Source organism: Cryptomeria japonica, chromosome 4 (genome assembly GCF_030272615.1).
Source record: "Cryptomeria japonica chromosome 4, Sugi_1.0, whole genome shotgun sequence".
Lineage (NCBI taxonomy): Eukaryota > Viridiplantae > Streptophyta > Pinopsida > Cupressales > Cupressaceae > Cryptomeria > Cryptomeria japonica.
In genome coordinates, this window is record NC_081408.1 from 503,529,266 (window position 1) to 503,550,216 (window position 20,951).

The window sequence follows — 20,951 nt, forward strand, 5'->3', positions numbered from 1 at the left end:
GCAGAGTGGATAAGCAGATTCATTTTCATCTATAGTACAGTCGATTTTAAAATTTAAATAAAAATGTGGCCATTTGCTCATTCAATATAAAAATAACTAAAAATCTGGAAATGATGGGCTTAAAAATTGCTACATTCTCTATCTGATATAAACTTCTTTGTAAAACCTCCAGAGCATGTCCAGATTTTGTGGAGGAGAAGATGACAGTGTAAGAACTAGAAAATGAAATGCAAGACTCAAATTAAATCCGAAAAATCATACGACACATATACTCTATTTGTCTACATTTTTCTATGAATCATGAATCATTTTACAATAGAATGGCACACCAGAGAAACCCTAGAGTATCATAAAATATTGTACAAATTTCTGAAACTTTCCACAAGTTGATCACATTTGCTGTCAACACCTATTCCTATGAAGAACTGGAATCCTGTGTTGAGAGTCTTGAGACCATCTCTCATTTTGTGTATCCTCATTTGGAATTACCTCAGAATCCATCACAGTGGCTCAGTGCAATATTTATTGTGTCAAAAAATGAGGGTAAGAAATTAATATTGCAAGTAGAGGATGAGGAAGAGCTATGAGAGGCCAAAATAATTTACATATAAGGTAACCGGGATAGTAGCCAAGAAATGACTATCACTGGAATTAAGTAGAGTGGCTGAAACAGAAAGAAAAATGAGAGGCCATAGCAGCTTGAAGAATCTCTGCATGAATTGCACTGGAACCTTGAAACCCAGGATTCTGCAAATTTGCTGTAGCCTGATATTGCACACTTTCAGAAGGCAAACATCCCACAAAGTTTTCCCTTTTTAATGGAACATAGTTGTCAGATTTTGCAAGGAAAGAATCATCATGATTGCTAAATGTACTAAGAGACAGATTATATAAATCAACCTCTTAATATGGAAAGAGCTGAACGCCTCTCTTAGTGTACAATCTAAGAAAATTGCATGAGAACATAAGTAGATATGACAATAAACAAGGTGTTATAGGCAGGATAATATGCAAGGCAATAAAGTAAGGCAACATGTAACGTAAATGTACAATGAGAATGCAATATAATCATACCATAAAACATGAATAATCAAACCTACAAAATAAAAGAGGATAAAACAAAGGGATAGTTGCAGTCATCTTGTTAGTGCAATAATCTTCCCCTTTGCTTGAGGACTTTTGTAGAGATTGACTGTAGGTGGAGTCAAGAAAGATAGACCACAAAAGGAGACTCCAAAGTCTTGGTAAATCTCACTGCTGGATCTCCTAATCTTGAATCTCCAAGGCTTTTACTTGCAAATTGTCTTCCTTTGGTAAAGTTCCCTTACCCTGGAACCTTTAGAATTTCCTAGGGGTATCAGCTTATTTTTTAGAACAAAGCAGACTAGGTGACTAACTGTTGATTTGGAAATGACCATGAGTAAGGAAAACTCCTAAATCATAATACCAAATACTGATAATCATCATCCATGCACAATAATGTCAGTTATGACCATCCAGCAACAAACAGAATTCAACATCACTGGAAATAATTCGTGACATCCACCAAGTTCATTCCAATCAACTAAGGTGAACAAAAAGAATCCTTTGGGAAAGAGTAAGCTAAGAAGGCTGATGAGACATCATGGGGGCAATATGGAGACAAACAGTAGGCACTATATGAGTGTAGAAAGGATGCACTGAGAAAGAAATCTGGTTTCTCATCCTTTCCATATATGCCCCATCACTTGGTTTTGCTAGAATTTTATACACAATTGGCTAAGTTTCATCTTATACTGAGGGACAAACATAAAGGTAGGAGTGACTTTTCCTATCTAGACAGGAATCTATAAATGGAAGAATGCTCTAGATGTAAGCTGTAAAGGATGTAAGAATAGAAATTTTTAAATTTAACCCCAAGCTTTTCTATGAACAATGTACTTATAATCCAAGGGTATTCTATTTGAGAGGTTGGGAGCGCACTATTAGCATGTGCCTAACAGAATATTTTTCGGCAAAATATGAGGATGATGAGGTAAGAATGAGGGATCATAGTTGGTTCACCAAGAAATAGATAACTGATTTTATATCTAGAAGCTTCTTGAAGACTTTGAGGATTTAGATTCGGAGATTTTGTACACCTGTTTTGCAGAGTTGTCCGTATTTTTGTAATCACAAAAATAGACAACCCCTTTAAAAATTTTGTTTAAAAATAAAAATTTTACTCTAAGGAACATTTCCCGAGGTAAAATTTTGCTTCGCCCTTGCATTGGCTTAATCCTCAATTCGAAGTTCGTTTGCTATGTTTTGCCTTCAATTTCAGGTTTTTCCTTCCTAACTATAGGTGGGAAATTTTTCTTGGATTCCAAGTTTTATTCTTCTCGTTTTGTTAGTGTTGTAGGGAAATTTTAAGTCAATTACAAGTGCACTTTATGTAATTTCTAAACTTGTAACTTACTTTTTATCTCCCCCTTCTTGCTTTATGTCTTTTAAGTCATTGTAGGAACTTTTTGGACATATTACAAATTAATTTAAAATTATAAGTTAAAAAGAACTTGTAATTGCTTTTAAAAGTTCCTACTTAAGTGATTTTAATATGTAATAGGGATTTTATTTCTTTATTACAAGTTTTAAAGTTATTTTTTAGATGTAATAGGGATTTTATTTCCCTATTACATGTTTTATTGTTTTTCTAGTCACTTGTAAAGGGAATTTTATTTCCCTATGACAAGTTCTTTTTTTGAGTTTAGTCATTAAAACTTGTAAAGGGGATTGTATTTCCCTCTTACAAGATATTTTGACGTGTTCTTTTCTCTCACAAACCCAATTTGCCTAAGAAATGAAAAGTGAAACAAATTAAAACTTGTAAAAGGGTTTCTAAAACCTGATTACATGTCTTTGCAAGGCATTCTAAACTTGTTGCTTCCCACTAAGAAGCCGACTTGCTTTCAGTTATATTCCATATATACTTTCAGGATGTTTGAGAGGGGTTTCAGACCTCTAGGAGTTGTAATGCAAAATCTAGTTTTTGGAAGATCTTCCAAATTTCAGACTTAGTCAAATTTCAGGGCATTTCAGGATCAGAATTGTAAAATTTGTAACCAAGACCAGAATTTAGGCTTGTGTAAGCCCACACTAACATTTGATCACTGATTGTGTGCAGGTTCTAATATTTTTTTTGTGCAGGGGAAGGAGTTAGTTTAGAGGGTTAAAGTCTCTTTTTTTACTTTCTTTCAACAAAAGTTGGTTAAAAAGAACTCTCTTTTTTTGCACAAATTAAAATAAACCTCATCATTTCATTTGGATGCATAAAATGAACTTCATGCCTTCCTTTTTGGTGTTTTAAAAGAAAATTCATCTTTCTTTATTGCATGGTAAAAAGAACAACAAATCAAACCTTTCATTCCTGCAAGTTAGGAAAAACACTTCATTTTTGGAAGCTGTAAAAAGAACCAACAATCTTTACTTTGGCAAAAGTTTTAAAAAGAACCTCACCATCCTTTGGTGTTTAAAAAGATTCACTTCATTTTGCAAAGTAAAAGAACCTCATCTTCATTTTGTGCAAGGCAAAGAGGGAAAGTTTTCCCCTATCGACTTTAATTTTGTTGACCAAACATCACGATTTACTTTGTTGACCAGGCTTGTTTTACAAAAGTTTTGGAAATACACACTTTGCTATGAAAGGTTAAAAAGAACATCATGCTTGTTGGAGCAACATCTCCAAATACAAGTTAGCAAATCATTGTCTTGAAGGCTAAAATGAACAACTTGATTGCCTTGTCTCGAAAGTGAAAGGTATATGCCCTCCCCATAACTGGGTGACCAAAAAGCCAAACCACTCTTAAGCTTTCTGTACTTCAAGCATTTAAATCCTTTAGCAGGCCTGTTAATCCAGTGGGTAATCCTAACTTAGACTTGACCCTTAGCCTCTAGATAACTATGAGGTCTTCTCAGGTATTCAATGCCTCCAACCCCTTCTTTCAACCCAATCTTATGTTGACACTTGTCACCATTTCATTGGTGCAAATTGTGCACATGGATCCCCAACTTTCAAAGCTTGGCCCTTGATTAAACCATTCAATCTTGACAATCCATTGCCCTGTTTGTGCTATAAATAGAGCTCTCATTCCTCCATCTAAAACAATCATCTTTCAAATTTGAAGCATCACACTTATGCTCAAATTGTTTCAAGCTTTCATATCATTTTATGCTCATCATTTAGCCTCTCTTTAGATCAGAATTAATCATGAATATACATACTAGAGTAATTTATTTATCATTTTAGTTCAATCCTAGACTAAATATAGTATGTTAGGATAGTATTCATACTAACCCTGTCATCTTATCATTTAGTTTATTGCATTTCTAGCATCATACATAGCTTACAATACATCTCATACTAAAATCAATCAAAAGCATCTCTCGTTCTCATATTTGCCATCCCTAAACCATTTTGCTCAGTGATCTGAGAGCAAAAACGTTGGTTTGAGGGACATTGTGAGATAGAGAACCATGGGACCCTCCTTGGGAAGCTGAGTAACACATCGTTACTCCATAGCTTGCACCAAGAAGTCCTGTGTGTGTGTGTGGACTGGTATTAACTAAATTTTCATATATTAAGTTTTATTCACCCACTTTTCCCGCATACACTTTCCTCTCCTTAGAGTTTGATTTTGCCACAATTTCTAATCGATTTTGGTGGAGGAATCCATGGGATGAGGAGGAGTTTTGGATTCAAGGCGGATTTCATGCTTTTGGAAACACGTTGCAGCTTTTTTGTTTGCCATTTCATTGATCTTTGACTGCGTTTTTTCCAACATTAGCCATTTCTGAATGCCACAATTTGGAGTTGGAATGCCACCTTTTTCAATTGGAACTTAGGCGTTTTGGTTTATACTTCTCCTACGTGGGTTTTCCACGAGGATTTGACCTATTCTTTCTCCTTTTTGAATGTTGTTTTTAGTGCATTCAGTTGAAATCCGAGTTTGGCTTGGATGTGGTAAGGGTTTCAGTTTTGTGTTTTCATTTTCTATTTAAGGAATCGGTTCTTCCATTCAAGGATTGTTTCATCTCTTGAAGGGCATCTTGATTAAGCAACGTGAGGTTTATTTTCAGTTTTGCTTTCTTTTCCTTTCTTTTTCGTATTCTTTCCTTGTTTGATCATTCTAGATGTATGTTTTGTTTTTGTTTTTGTTCGGGTTTGAGAGAGATCTTCCCCTTTCTATCCAAGTCTTGAATGTAATTTAAAAATTGCATTGTCTTTCTCCTTTCTTTTTGCCCTTTTTGCTTGCATTTCGGGTTTTAAAAATTCGATTGCAAGTAAGATGAAAAAGTGAGTTTTTCCCCTTTGGTTGAAAAGACTTAATCATCTTTTGCCAAAAGTTCAAGTTTCAAAGTTGTTAAAAAGCTTGTCCTTCCAATTTCGGGTTTTAAAAACCTAATTACAACTAAAGGTTTTTCCCATTCTCTTGAAGATGATTTTCCAAAATTCTTTCCTTTTTCATCCGCATTCATCACCCTTGTTCACACATTCCATTCCCATTATCTTTTCCATGTCAAAATTCCATTTTTCACACATTCTTCCATTTTTCTTATTACAAGTATGCTTGCATTCAAGTTTTTCAAACTTGATTGTGCAAAGATTAGAAAATTGCCCAAAAATCACGAGACTCGGCGAGTCCAAGTCCGAGACATGCTCGCCAAGTCTCTGGAACTCGGACTCAGGCTCGGCTGAGTCTGGCAAGCAAACTCGCCAGACTCGCCGAGTTGGCGAGTTTGGCAAAAAATCGCCAAACTCGGCGAGTCCCGAGCCTCAAACTTGGTCGGCATCCATGCATAAACAAAGACAAAAAAAAAACATTTTTAATAGATTTTTGAAGTCCGTTTTTTTTGTTTAGTTATCTCTAACCCCTAAAAGTGAACTTCATTTCATTCACTTGCAAAAATAGGAGTAAAGTGAGTTGGGAAGAAAAACAAGGGTGCATAAAAGAAAAACCAGCAAGGAGGAAAATTTATCACATTGGGGCTGCATTGTGTTTGGATTTGGTGCATCAAGAGTTGGATAGGAAGAGTTTGCAACTCATTTCAAGCTTGTTGTAAGAGGTTAGATTGTTTTTTTGAAGATTTTTTTGTTTCTTGTATGCAAAAATTCCATTTTCTATTCATTTATTTTGAAAGTTTTACATTTTCTTCCTAAATCTTTTGTATGTTTGTAACTTTGTATGTAGCATGTAGTATGTAGTTGTACTATGTAGGGTTGTATGTAGGGTTTGTAAATTTATTTTTTAATGTAGGGTTTGACAAACCCAACAATTTTTATTTTTTTTAATTTACAAACCCTACCTTAGTTTTTTTGAATATATGTATTAATTTCATTTTGTATTTGTAATGTTTTATTGCAGCAAACTTCACTTTATTATTTGCCTCAACTTCAAGTTTCACAAAACTATCCTACAATGTCTACTTCAGCTTCTAGACCCTCCATTAGAAAGGACCTTGCTTGAAAATAACATGAGGATTTTCCAGGGCAAGGAAAGGGGCAAACAAAATGTACATTTTGCAAAACAATATTCCATGGAGGTATATATAAACTGAAATACCATATTTTTGGTGTGCGTGGACATGATGCCGAACCATGCCTAAAAGCACTCTCTGAGGCCATACGTGAATGTTATGTAATGGTTGAAGAAATTGAAAGGAAAAAGAAACAAAAGGAGGATCAAGCGGCCATTGGGAGAGGCAACTTTAGGAAGAAGGACACAGTTAGGTTGTGTTGGAGGCCCTTCTTCCTTACCTTCATATCTTCCCACTCAGTTTGCTATAGCTAGTGCTTCCGCTTCTACTTCTATAAGTGGCAGTGCCACTGCCACTTCTCATGCTCCTAGCACTAGTAGTTGTAGTGGGAGTGTTAGCATTGAACCTAGGATTCGTAAATCTAGGTTGGATACCTTCTTTGTGCCTCGCACTACTCTTGGGTCCCAACAGCCGCTTGAATGCATGGGTTGGAACAAAGAGGTCCATGATGCCGCTAAAATGGCAGTTGGCAGGTTTTGGACCTACAGCAGTATTCCATTCTTTGCAGCCAGGTGAATGTTTTATAACTTTTATGTTTGATTGTTTTTATTTTTATACTTAACTTATCTCATTGAGTTTATTTGTGACATGTCTCCTTATTGGCAAGAAATGGTTGATGCCCTTACCATATGCGGGGCGGGGTTCAAAGCCCCTACTGAGACTAATTTGAGGGGACCCATTTTGTCTCAATTGGTGAATGATGTGAAGAAGGATTTAGATGAACAACACCAGATATGGAGCACTAAAGGTTGCACCATCATGACTAATGGTTGGACGGATAGGAGAAATAAAACTCTACTTAATTTTCTTGTTTCTTCCGCAGGTGATTGATTAATTTTAGTTTCATATAGTCTTTAATTTTTTATTTTTTATCTAATGGTTTATTGAATGATCATTGACATAGCTTTATTTTTTTATTTCAGGGGGCACCATTTTCATCAAGTCCATTGATGCCTCCGCCCATTGCAAGAATGCCACCTACCTATGTGAGCAAATAGAGGAGGTGATTGATGAGGTGGGTGAGGAGAACGTGGTACAGGTGGTGACTGACAATGCAGGAAATTATGTTGTTGCGGGTAAACTTTTGATTATAAACTAATTTTGTTTGCAAATTAATTACTATTTTGTAGTTTGTACCTCCATTAATTACAATTTACAATGCAACAAATTATGTTGCTGCAGGTAGACTATTGATGGAGAGGCACCCATCTATAGTTTGGACTCCATGTGCTGCCCATAGCATTGACCTCATGTTGGAGGATATTGGAAAACTCCCATGGGTCAAGAGATGTGTAGAAAGAGCAAAAAATGTGTGCAAATTTGCATATAATCATTCATGGGTGTTGGCTCTTATGAGACAATACACAGAGCAGAAGGAGTTAACTCGTCCAAGAATCACAAGATTTGCCACAAACTTCATCACATTGCAGTCCATGCTTAGCTCTAAGTCGGCCTTGAGACGTATGATTGTTGGCGAGGAGTGGTCTTCCTCATCCTATGCTGCCACCCCTGCAGGGAAAGATATGGCAGACTGCATTTTTGATGAGTGATACTTTTAGGTCCCTTGTGATGAGATAGTTAAGGTAAATTTTTTATAAATTCTACAATTTAACTTTATGTTTTATAACTTATTATATGTATTCTCTTATTTGCTCATTTTTCTAAATTACACAATATTTTCAATTTTGCAGTTTGTTAAGCCCTTGCTGGTTTTGTTGCGAGTTGTGGATGGAGAAAAGCCCACAATGGGTTATATATATGAGGGCATGGATAGGGCGAAGGAGGGCATCAAATCTGTCTATGGAGGAGATGAGAGCAAGTATGGTCCCATTTGGGAGATCATTGATAGGAGATGGCATCATCAGCTTCATAGGCCCATCCATGCAGCAGCCTATTATCTGAATCCGGCATTCCATTTTATCCCTTCTTTCAAGGCTGATGTGGAGGTCCTTAATGGGCTATACTCAATCATGGAGAAGATGGGACCTGCTGGTATCACTCAGATAGAGCTTATTCAAGAGCTACAGTTGTTCTCAAATGCACAAGGGGAGACCTTCTCTTGTCCTGTCGCCAAAGACGGTAGGACAACTATGATGCCAGATAAAAATAAATTGTAAGGCTTAATTTTAGTTTTATTGTATATTGTAACTTGTTAAATGAGTTCATGAGTGAGACTAATTTTATTTATTTTTCTCATTTCAAACTCAAATCATTGGTGGAGCTTTTTTGGCCCAACAACACCAAATATTCAGAAGTTGGCCATTCGCATCTTGAGCCAACCATGCAGAGCATCAAGTTGTGAGTGCAATTGGAGTACGTTTGAGCACATACACTCCAAGAGGTGCAATAGATTATATGTGGAGAAGATGAATGATCTCGTCTTTGTTCACTACAACCTCCGCCTGAGAATGAGAAAGAATGCATTAGTTGACATCTCTCCTATCATTCTAGATGAGGTTGTCTTTAGTGATGATGACACTAATTGGATCGACCAGGTAGATATAGAGGTTGAGGCTGTAGCCATGGCAGAGGAGGAGCAGAGAGCACGAGCAAAGACAGGAGATACTGAGAGTGACACAATTGTTCCTGATGTTGGTGAGCATGGCATGGTGTCACGAGGAGCGACTATGGCTGTTGAATCATCCAGGACCTACCTTAAACGCCTTCGCAGGGGGCCATGGCGAGAGGGTGCACGCTCCTCTGAGCCATAGGCTTGTAGTTGTATTTACCTTTGGTATTTGTGTGGAACATTTGATGATGATCATATGATGACATGGATTTTTTATTCCATGAGTTTTGTAATATTGTATACATTTGATAATATTTATATATTTATGTTTGTTATTTCCTTCAGCTACAATTTGTGTTTATGCTAATGTGATTGATGTATACTTGTGTATGTAATCAAATGAGTCGAGTTTGATGATGTTATTGTGTCTTTAAGATGTATTCAATAAAGGGTGCATGAAACAAGTTTTAAATATTTAAAAATCTCTAAATTTCTTGAGTTTTTCACTTTCCCGAGTCCAGTCGAGTCTGGAGTCAAGTCCGAGTCCCGTTTCTTTGGTCCTACCCCACTTACATACTTGTAACATATCTCCCAAGATCTCAAAATTGACCAAAAGCCAATTTCCAAGTGTTCCTATTTATTCACCATTTTCCTCTCAAAGAGGGATAGAGTTTTTCCCATTGAAAAGAAGAAATATGTTTCATTCAGTTGATCTTGATGTTTCTTTGATACTTCTAGATCTTCATCGCAACATGCCAAGCTCTTGTTCAATGTTTGATTTATCGTCATCTTCTACTCCAAAGAAGATGAAATACAAATATGACAAGTACCAGAATGAGATCTCCCCTTCTCAAGTTTCCTCTTCCATGGAGCATATCAAGGATACGGAAATAGGGCATGTTGACATGTCAGAGTTTGTTAAAAGGGTGGAGGATCCAAAGGATAGTAACATGCAACACTTGTTAGATAGTCACATTTGTTGTCGGGAAATATGTATATCTTATGTTTTGGTAGTAATGTTATTTGTTAATAGTTAGTTAGCCGACGGGTAGGTGGTTGGAGTCGCGACGGTTGTGCCGCACCCCTTCGGCTATTATATATTGTACTACCTACGGGTATTGAAGGAGGTGATGTTTTTACAGACAATACTATGGACATTGGGTGCATTATGAGTCATTAATGGAAAGCTTATTCTCGTATTTATCTTATACTTGCATTGTTCATTTCTGCATCCCTTCTGTACTCTTTTTGTTTACCTAGTGAGGCAAACCTTTGGCGTCGTTGCCGATTTCAAACCTGGGAATGGGAGGTAACCTGTATGGCACGACGATAATGGGCCAACCCCTGGATGAAGGGACAAGCACCCCTGAGGGAGAAGAGCCAGAAGAATTGTTCGACGGAAAGAGAACACTAACGGTGGACTTCCAATGCATCCTTCACGTAGCAATTGAAACCCACGTACGAAGGGAAGCCACGCAAGAAGACATGCCCGAAAGTGCTGTGTGGTCTGCCCTATCAGTGAGCCCTGCAGTGAACCAGTTGATGACCAACCTTCCCAATTTGTTGACTCAAGCGTTTCTTGCTCTCCAAAACCGCCGAGAGGAATTATGTTAACATACATTGTATTCAAGAGAATGAATTAATAAGAAGGTGTTCTTGTTTTAAATGTGATATTTTGTTTCATGAGGCGGAATTAGAATTGATGCCCAATCTATTAAATAAGGACAAAAGTAAAAAGGAATACGTGGAAGCGGTTGAAGCAACCCAACGAGCATTGATTGTCGAACAACAGGCCGAACGTAGGAGACGGTTAAAGGGAATCGCAGAGGAACTGAGCGGAAGGAACAACAAAAATGGCGAGGGCCAAGTCTCGAATTTAATTAAAACCACACAGAAGCAACTGGGGGACCTTTCCCTCGCGTCGAAAGAAATTGGTGACAGGAGTACGGTAGAACCGTACACACCATTCAGACGAGAGGACCAGACCAGGAAGGAGGAGGAGACCGAAACCGCGACTAGAGAAGTAGGAGATACTAGTGCAGCCGAAGGTGTCAGGAGGCACAGGGGCACGGTAGTAGAAGCAATTTGTTCGGGTCAGGCTCAGCCATCCCTGGTAGTCAAGGCAGTCTGGTGGGACCTAGCGGACCAGTTTCCGGAGTACCTAGCAGTAGTGGACCTGGAAGGCCGATCTCGGGAGGTACGAACCTTGCAGGCTTCGGAGGGCAAGGCGGCAGTAGTGGACCTGGAGGGCCAATCCCGAGAGGTACGAACCTTGGAGGTTCCAAAGGGCAACATGCGCAGAAGGTAAGAAGCGCGATGTTGGACAAACAGAAGTTGCCCAAATTCAACGGAGATGGCAAAGATGACCCCGTAGGGCACTGTCATACATGTGAGACAATATGGTTAGCCAACGGAATGGTAGACAAAGCGGATTGGGTGGTGCAGTTCCCTGCCACCCTAAGAGGGGTAGCCATTGATTGGTACTCTGATGTGGATAAAGTAAAATGAACTACAGAAAGCTTTCGAGACGGAGTTTCGACTCCTTCGAGATGACAATGAGATCATGGCGGAGATATTAAGCACAAAGCAGGGAAAGCACGAGACAGTGCAAACATACAGCCGACGGTTAAAGGAGTTGTTGGGGAAGAAGGAGAACCAGCCGGCTGACGGACTAAAGAAGAGATGGTTCGTGGAAGGGTTGCGGTCATCCCTGCGGAGAAAGATGAAAATTGTACCGCCCACCTCATACGATGACGCATACCACCACGCGATGGATTTGGAAAGTGAAGGCAAAACATCGCAGAAGAAAAATGACAAGTCCTTTGCAGAAGAGGAGTACTCGGGAGAAAGCAGCAGTGATGAATCATCAAGTAAGAAGGTGCAAGCTCTTCAAAAGGATATGCACTGTATGATGAAGGAATTTAAGAACGTGAAAGGAAGCACGAGTAAAAACGAAGACGTATGGTGCACAGAATGTAAGGAAGAAGGTCACACAAATGGCACTTGCCCGAAGAAGGCATTCTGCGAAATTTGCCAAATGTTGGGACAAGCCGTCAAAGAGTGTCCCTACAACATGAAAACAAAAGGGAACCAAGTATTCTTCACGCAAGAGCAACCCTCATTGTCTGCAGCAGCGGGCTCCGCCTAGCCGCAAGCCAACGCCACTGCATCATCCAATGGTTATAGAGGCAACCAAAGAGGAGGGAGAGGCAACAACAACAACAACAATCGGAGCAGAATGCAGTATGACGCTAAGGGGCGGTCGGTAATTCAATGTCAAACCTGCAACCAATGGGGGCACTTCGCTTGGGAGTGCCAGAATACTGAAACCCCCCCGAGCTTGTGTAGATGGTGCGGCCCTGGTGATCACGATGACACAAAATGTCCTAAGTCGGGGGTGAATCTGCTCAATATTGAAAAGACGGGCGAAGACAAAGAAGTATTGGCGATCACTCGCGCGCAGACGAAGAAGGCAACGTATCCTGACCCTCGCACAGAGAAGGAGAGACTGCAGGAGGCGAAGGCCGACATTGAACGGGAGATGGCGGCAGAAGGACGGAAGAACATGGAGATGATGAGTCCCTCAACCTGCCTGAAAGCGGAAAAGAATATCATTGGGCGAATCTTGCAGATGGAGGTGTCGATAAAGGTAAAAGACCTTCTAGACTCCATGCCACATTTGAGGATTGCCATCCTCAGCAATGTGCTAAGCACCGCACACACACCTTTGAGTGCACCGCAGGTGGAGGTTCCCGTCAGCCCTTCGACTGACCCGATGTTACTAGACTTGAACAGTGGTAGACACCCAGTTGTGGTAGAAATGGGCATCCTTGGGACCATTTTGAAGGACACCATTGTGGACGGGGGTGTTGGGGTGAATGTACTACCAGAAGAGACATGGAAGAGGCTGGGGAAACCCACCCTATGGCCACCCACATTCAATCTGGTGGGAGCCGACCAACACGGCATCAAGCCACTCGGCATATTGATGGACCAGCAAGTGACAATTGGTACGCAACCCTTCCTATTGGATTTTGTAGTTATTCCCTTGAAAAAGAAAGGCTATGACGCCATCCTAGGGAGAGTGTGGTTGATCACCGCGAGGGTGAACCATAACTGGAAGAAAAATACACTCTCCATGGAGAAGGGAGGGCGGAAATATATCATTGACCTACGGACCCAAGATGTTGGCGAAGAGCTCGCCTCTTCCGACTCGAACTCGGAGGACTCTAATAAATGGGAATGGGTTCCGACGAAAGCAAAGGCAAGAACGCGATGGAGCCAAACAGTGAAGGGGTACTCGAATTGGAGGAATGTTCTGAAGACAAGGTGTGCTCACTCAACGGGCTCTTCCATTGGCAAATTGAGGACTACGAAATTTTTCAATGCAACATGTTGCAGATAGAGGAGCCCGCCGATACGGAGGTCTTCCCTCCGAAATACAGAGAATATAAGGAGGGGGAAGCCCGAGTGGACGAGGCACCCGCACATCAGTTTGAGAAAGACAAGCCAATTCAATTTGAAGAGTCCAAGCTGAAGGCAACAAACCTGGGAAAGGAGGAGGACCCACGGAATATATTAGTCGGGGATGACTGGGATCCCGTGCTGAAGGCAGCGGCCTTCAAAATATTTCTGGAGTTTAAAGATGTCTTCGCATGGACGTATAAAGACTTGAAGGGGGTATCTCCCGAGCTGTGCGTGCACCGCATCCCGTTGGTATCCGGAGCCCAGTCTGTACGAAAAAGACCGTACCGGATGAACCGTAACTATGCAGCACGGGTGAAAGAAGAGATAGAAAAAATGTTGGAGGTCGGTATCATTTTCAAAGTACAGACAAGTGAATGGGTGTCGCCCATAATCATTTCATTAAAGGAGGCTAACCAAATAAGGATTTGTGTGGACTTCCGGTGTCTCAATGCAGTTATGATTAAAGACCCCTTCCCAATCCCGTTTACGGACAACATACTAGAGGAGGTGGCCGGCCATGAGATGTACTCATTTATTAATGGATTCTTCGAATATAACCAGATCTCAATCTCTGAGGAAGATAAACTGAAGACCACTTTCGTGGTCGAAGATGGTGTCTATGCATACAACCGGATGCCATTCGGCCTATGCAATGCACCTGCAACATTCTAGCGAATTATACTACACATATTTGACAAGATGTCGGTAGGGAATTTTAAAGCCTTTCTCGACAACTGGTCCATCTATAGCGGGCAAGATACGCATTTGGTAGCCCTCAAAGAGTGCATGGAGAGATGTCGAAGGGCAAGGCTGGCCCTTAATCCAAAAAAATGTCGATTTATGGTGCCACAAGGCAAGTTGCTTGAGCACATTGTATGCAAAGCAGATCTGAAGACGGACCCAGACAAAATACGGGTGATCGTGGAGATGGAGCCTCCTACGGATGTCACCAGGGTAAAGTCCTTCCTAGGCCATATCGGCTACTATAGGAGGTTCATAAAAAACTTGGCATAAATATCCCACCCCTTGGACAAGCTTACTCGCAAGGGTGAGCCGTACACCTGGGGGACCCCAGAGAGTGAAGCATTTGAGGAATTGAAGACGAGGCTGGTAGCTGCCCCCATCCTCGCTTACCCCAACTGGGACAAGGATTTCCATGTCCATGTGGATGCTTCAAACTTTGCGATCGGTGCCACACTGGCCCAAGTGGGAGATCACGGGTTGGATCATCCCATCTATTTTGCCAGTAGACTATTATCCAAAGCAAAGAAAAATTACAACACAATAGAACGGGAGGCATTGGGGATGATCTATGCGGTGCAGAAATTCAAACACTACCATTTGGCGACACTGTTCACATTCTACGTAGACCATCAGGCCCTCATGTACTTGGTCAACAAGCCGATAATTCAAGGAAGAATTAGTCGATGGCTACTCTTGCAGCAAGAGTTTACGTTCACCATTATCGTGCGGCCTGGGAAAAGCCATGTGATAGCGGACCAATTATCACGCATAAACTCAAGAGAACCAACAGAAGGGGTAAACGATGATTTTCCAGATGCCCACTTATTCCAAATTGCTGCATTGCCACCATGGTACACGGCCATTGAGGAGTATCTTTCTACTTCAGTCTTCCCGCCAGGCATGCTACCAGGAGAACGAAGGAAACTGGTTTTACGAAGTCGAACATTCCAATTGATCAATGGACTGTTATATAAGATGGGACCGAATCAAATACTCAGAAGATGTGTGATGGAGGAGGAGGTGCCAGGAGTTCTCCGAGAGGCGCACGAAGGGCCGGCAGGGGGACACATGGGACTGGACACTACTGCACGGAAGGTGCTACTCGTGGGCTTGTGGTGGCCCACGCTATATAATGATGCCCGAGAATGGGTTGTTGGTTGCGACACGTGCCAAAGGGCTGGGAAACCATTGAAGCGGGAATTTATGCAGCTCAACCCCTCGCACGTGCAGGAATTATTTGAACGATGGGGGTTGGACTTTGTCAGACCACTCAAAGTCAGCCGTGCTAGGCGGTGCAGATACATCGTGGTAGCCACCGAATATTTGACTAAGTGGGTGGAAGCATGGGCCCTACCCGATAACTCAGCGGTGAGTACAGCCAGATTTATTTATGAGCAAATCATTACTTGCTATGGTATCCCCATGCAGCTAACGAGTGACCGAGGTGGCCATTTTGTCAACCATGTTATTAAGTTGCTCATGACAGAATTTAAGATCTTCCATTCTCTGTCAAGTCCTTACTACCCTCGAGCCAACGGGCAGGTAGAGGCCACGAACAAGATCCTTGTAGGAGTCATTTATAAGTCGTGCGGGGTCGAAGGGGAAGATTGGGACGAGAAGTTACCCTCCGTGTTGTGGGCTTACCGCACGACGTACAAAGTGACTATGGGACAAACGCCCTTCCAACTTATGTATGGGCAGGAAGCAATGGTGCCCGCCGAATTCATCGTACCGAGTCTTCGTATTGCAATAGAAAATAGACTCGGAGATATGGAGAGCCTGAGGGAGCAACTATATGCTCTGAATAAACTTGATGAGAAGCGGATGATGGCTCAATGGGCAACCGAGACAACGCAGCAGAGGAGGAAGTGGTGGCACGATAAACATCTAAAGCGAATGAAGTTCACCCCAGGACAACTCGTGTTGAAATATAATGGGCAAAATGAAATTAAACCTAGAAAATTTAAAGTGAGGTGGCTAGGACCTTACAAAGTTCGTGAAGTCGCAGCAAATGGATCGGTTCGGCTGTGGACATTGGACGGCCGCGAAGTGACCGAAGCCGTGAACGGGTCCAAATTGAAGGTTTACCACGAACGGAGGGAACCTGGACCCTCCAATCAGGGTGTTTGAAAAATTAAAAAAAAATAAAAATGATCTTTACATGTGATGTGATAATAAACTTGAATTGTTTTATTAAAAAAAAAAAAAACCGTACGATCCGTACGACAATGGACCGTACGACACAAAATTTTAATAAAAAACAAAAGAGAGAACCACGGTGGACCATTGACGGCGGGACCACCGCGCGGTGGCAACACCGAATGGTGGGACCACCGGCGGTGGAACCACCATGCGGTGGAGCCACCATGTGGTGGCAACACCGTGCGGTGGAAACCGCCGCAAAAGACACGCCCAGCACAAAGACACGGCAGCATAAAAACGCAAAGACACGGCCCAGGTTACAAAGGCGCAGCCCACCCAAAAATGCAGCCCACACAAAAACGCAAGCACAACGCACACGCCACACGCAAACACACGCAAGCATAGCCGTAAGCAACCATACAGAGCAAACACGTCCGCACAGCAACACAGAAACGGAAGAAGGTAGTCTCCTCACTTCCACGCCAGGCGTTCAGATTAGTTAGCCATAGGAAGGAGCATCCTAGCAGGCGGCACGGAGACGGCAAAATTGCACAACTGAAAGATCATTGTACGGCCTCGACGCCATCCAGGAGGTAGTTAAGGTGGTTACGCAGGTGTTTCAAGACCGTACGGCTATAACCAAAAATCAGTTACACAAGAAATTAATGGAGTCGGCTGGGAAACGGAGTTGGAAAAAGCAATTGCAGGCTTCCTCTAGTAGCAGCCAGATGAATAGAAATACCAGGGTCCTGTCATCAGGCATGTGTGTTGCAGGCAACACAATGGATGCCAGCGCAAGTCAGAAGAAAAAGCAAAAACCACCACAACCTGCGACAAGTGGAAAAAATACATTGACTCCTCAGAATATCACCTTCGAGGGACTGAACGGGTCTGAATGCAGGAAATGGTGGCAGGACACACCCGATGATGATTTGGTGAAGCAGAACCTTCGTAAGTGTTGTGACCATTTCACACATCGCCCCATTGCAAATGGGGACCCCCTTTTTTTTTTTGCTCGTTTTTCACTCGTTTTTTTTGCCTTCGTTTTTTAGGGTTTTGTTAGTCAGTCAATTGTCTGGATTTAGGGTCAAGCCTTAGGGTTTTAATTGCCGTCTTTTTAGGCCAGAATCCAGTCAATTTTGAGAGCTTTTGAGCTTCTTTTGTAAGAATGCAAATTTTGAATGCAATGATTTCGCCAAAGTGGTCTATTTTCAATTGGAATTTTGAGTGCAGAGCTTAAATTTGTCTAAGTGTTGAAGGTGAAATGTGAATTTTTGTCCAATTGAATATTTTGACCAGATTTTGAGTTTTTTTATTTTTGATCCTAGGCATTGTAAATGATTTGTTTTCGCCGTGTGAAGTGATAAAATGTGTAAAATCATGATATTTTGGCCTGTAGGAGCAGAATCGCTCCTGTCCCTCAGTGAAGGACCGGAGCTCGTTTTCGAATATCTTACTGTCCTTGCAGGGTCAAGGTGAATTTCGAATTGGAAATGATAGAGAAAGGCGTGATCTTTCCGTTGAATATAAATTGAAGATTTTCAAAAGCACAGAGGTGCCTCCAGGAATCAAAATCGCTCCTGTCCCTCAGTGAAGGACCGGAGCTACAAATCAAATATTGCTTTGTCCTTGCAGGATTTCAACGACTTGACGATTTGAAGATGTCCAAGGGGATATGTTTTATCGAATGAATATAACTTGAAGAGCAAACATGAAGAAAAATGGTCCAAAATGCCAAAATCGCTCCTGTCCCTCTTCAAGGGACCAGGGCGAAGTACATTGTAGCTCCCGTCCCTCTCCAAGGGACCAGAGCGATATTCTTCATAGGGCGAGATTCAGGCAAAGATCAAGTCAAGTTTATGTTTGAAGGCAAGAAAGGAGGTAAAATGAACTCATTGAAAATAAATTGAAGATTGCCAAATGCCAACAAAGGACCAAAATGCTTAAGTTCGCTCCTGTCCCTCAGGAAGGGACCAGAGCGATTTTTGTTGTAGATGATTTTCTTGCCAAGTTACAACCGATCTCAAGGCATAGATGAATGGAATGGGACATTGCGAATCCGTTGAAGATAATTTTAGAGGTTAGCAATGTGATGTGGAGCCTATAAGAGCAGGATCGCTCCTGTCCCTCTCCAAGGGACCAGGGCGATATAATGATTATATTGTCGTTCCTCCAAGTTCAGGACACTCTAAAGCGAAGAACAAGGTGGCAAAGGCGTTTCAAGGCATCTCAATCAAGCACGAAGTATCCAAAGTTGCCAATATTGGAGGAACCACACCAAGACATCTAATTCGCTCCTGTCCCTCAGGAAGGGACCAGAGCGATATTTCATAAAGGCATGAAATTTGAAAGTTGATCATGTTCCAAGTAACTAAGATGGATCAAAAGACTACATTTTACACGGTGATAGCAATTACAAGTTGGAAAACGCAAGCATAACCTCAAAGTATTGAAGTTCGCTCCTGTCCCTTGGGAAGGGACCAGAGCGATATTGAATGTATTGACCAATTCATGCAAAAATCATGTTAAGTCAAGACTTCACAAAGTTGTAAAAGGTATAAGGTGTTTTTTGAAGATGATATGCAAGAGTTTTGAACGTCAAAATGTTATCAATCAAGCTAAGGAACTCATATCGCTCCTGTCCTTTGGACAAGGACCAAAGCGATTTTTACTAAAACACTTATGCTCCTTCAAAATCAAGACAATGCAAGGATTGGCGAAGTAAAGGACGTCCTTTGGAAAGCAATGAATGAAGAACAAAGATCAAAAGTTTGCAAATTTGAGCCAGGACACATGGATCGCTCCAGGGCGATATTTGCCAAAACACATGATATCCTTTAAAGATCACGTTGAAATAAGGTTGCACAAGGTTTTAAACATCATTTGGAAGGCGATACAAAGGGAGATAGATGTTAAATATTACCAATTTGAGCTTAAAATGGAGAAAGGACAAGGATCGCTCCTGTCCCTCTCCAAGGGACAAGGGCGATGATCCTTCTAACGTCCAAATGCTTCATCAAAGTCAAGTGATACAAGCATGGAATGAACAAGCAAGGTTATTATTTACCATACAAGGAAAAGTTGATATCCAAATGGAGAATTTCAAGTGAAAACATTAGGATCGCTCCTGTCCCTCTCCAAGGGACCAAGGCGATGAGGTATGTATATTTCATTTTCAAATTTTGGCGCTCAAGCAAATATTTTTGAATTTATTTTAATGCTAAAATTCGATATGTTTTGAAAATTCAATTAATTAGCATTTAAATATTGCGCTTGGTATCAATTAATTATTTTGCCTTGTAAAAAATCGAAATTTATTAATTAAAAATGAAAGGCATTTAATAATTAATTAATTAATTAATAAAAAATCGAATGGAGCGTTTGGTTTGGAGAGTCGGCCTTGTTATTTATGTAAAAATCGTTTTTAATTGCTATATTTTTACAAAAGTCGGCCTTGGGGATGATAAGAGGTGAGCGCTATAAAGGGAGGGTGAAAATTGTTATTTTCACATCATTATTTGTCATTTCTTACATGCGATCTTGAGGAAGACAAAGGAAAGTGCGAAGTTGTATTCAAGGAGCGAATTTCATTTCAAGTTTGAAGGCGCTAGTAACTTCCAAGGTGGTGCGAATCTATATTGGGCGAACTTGCCAAGGTGTTAGAGAATCACGTCAAGGACAAAAGGGTGGCGAAATTGATATTTTGAAGAAAGAGATCACGTTGAAGACTATATATTCTCGATCTTGTTGCCTAGGCGAATTTTCCTTATTTTGCATTCTAGAGTTAGCTCTCGATTTGAGGTATGGCGATTTGGTTTTATTGTTTTATTTGTTGATCGTCATATTTTAAATTTTGAATTTTGAATTTTTGAAGTTTTGAATTCCTAGCTCAATCGTTTTATTTTAGGAAATGATAACTCAAAGACTTATCGTGAAGTTTCCTAAAATTTATTCTCTAATCTATGTTATTTATTGCAAAATCTAGCTTCTCATTATGAAATGTTGTGTAGGTATGGTAACCCCGAAGGCGGGAGCATCCTCCAGTCGTTCAGCTCTCATGAAAGAAGATCAGAAGACCGAAGAAGTGGAGACCAAGATCGTGTCGAAGTGGAGCCACATTGGAGATACAAACTTAGGCAACTTCAGCACGAAGAAGTTTCGAGAGATCCCTTACATTGGCAAGCCATCGCTTGTCGCCCGAAGAATAATAGAGAGTGGCATCATTAAGGCGGCCGGCTTTCCTCCAGCTGTTCAGTGCCATGAGTTGATGATCGAGTGTGCTCGTCATTATGATCCACAGTCCAGAACGATCGTGTCCAAAGAGGGAAACACTTTGGCGTACCTTTCAGAGGAAGCTATAAGTGAAGCTTTCCATCTTCCAGAGCACAGGGACATGATATACAAGAGCATAGAAGGAGCCAGATCAATGTACGAAGATGATCCAGATGCTTGTCTAAGCATTATCAATAAGAACTGGCTACTTAAGAGCCGTCCCCGTCTGAGCAAGGTCCTGAACACACCGCACAGGATTGATTTC

At 41.1% G+C, this 20,951-nt stretch overlaps 1 protein-coding gene across 3 annotated transcripts in view; it reads right to left on the reverse strand.

Moving 5' to 3' along the window:
* LOC131053475 (uncharacterized) overlaps window positions 1-20,951 on the reverse strand; it is a 123,144-nt gene that overhangs the window by 4,806 nt on the left and 97,387 nt on the right. The gene's annotated exons all lie outside the window — the stretch shown is intronic.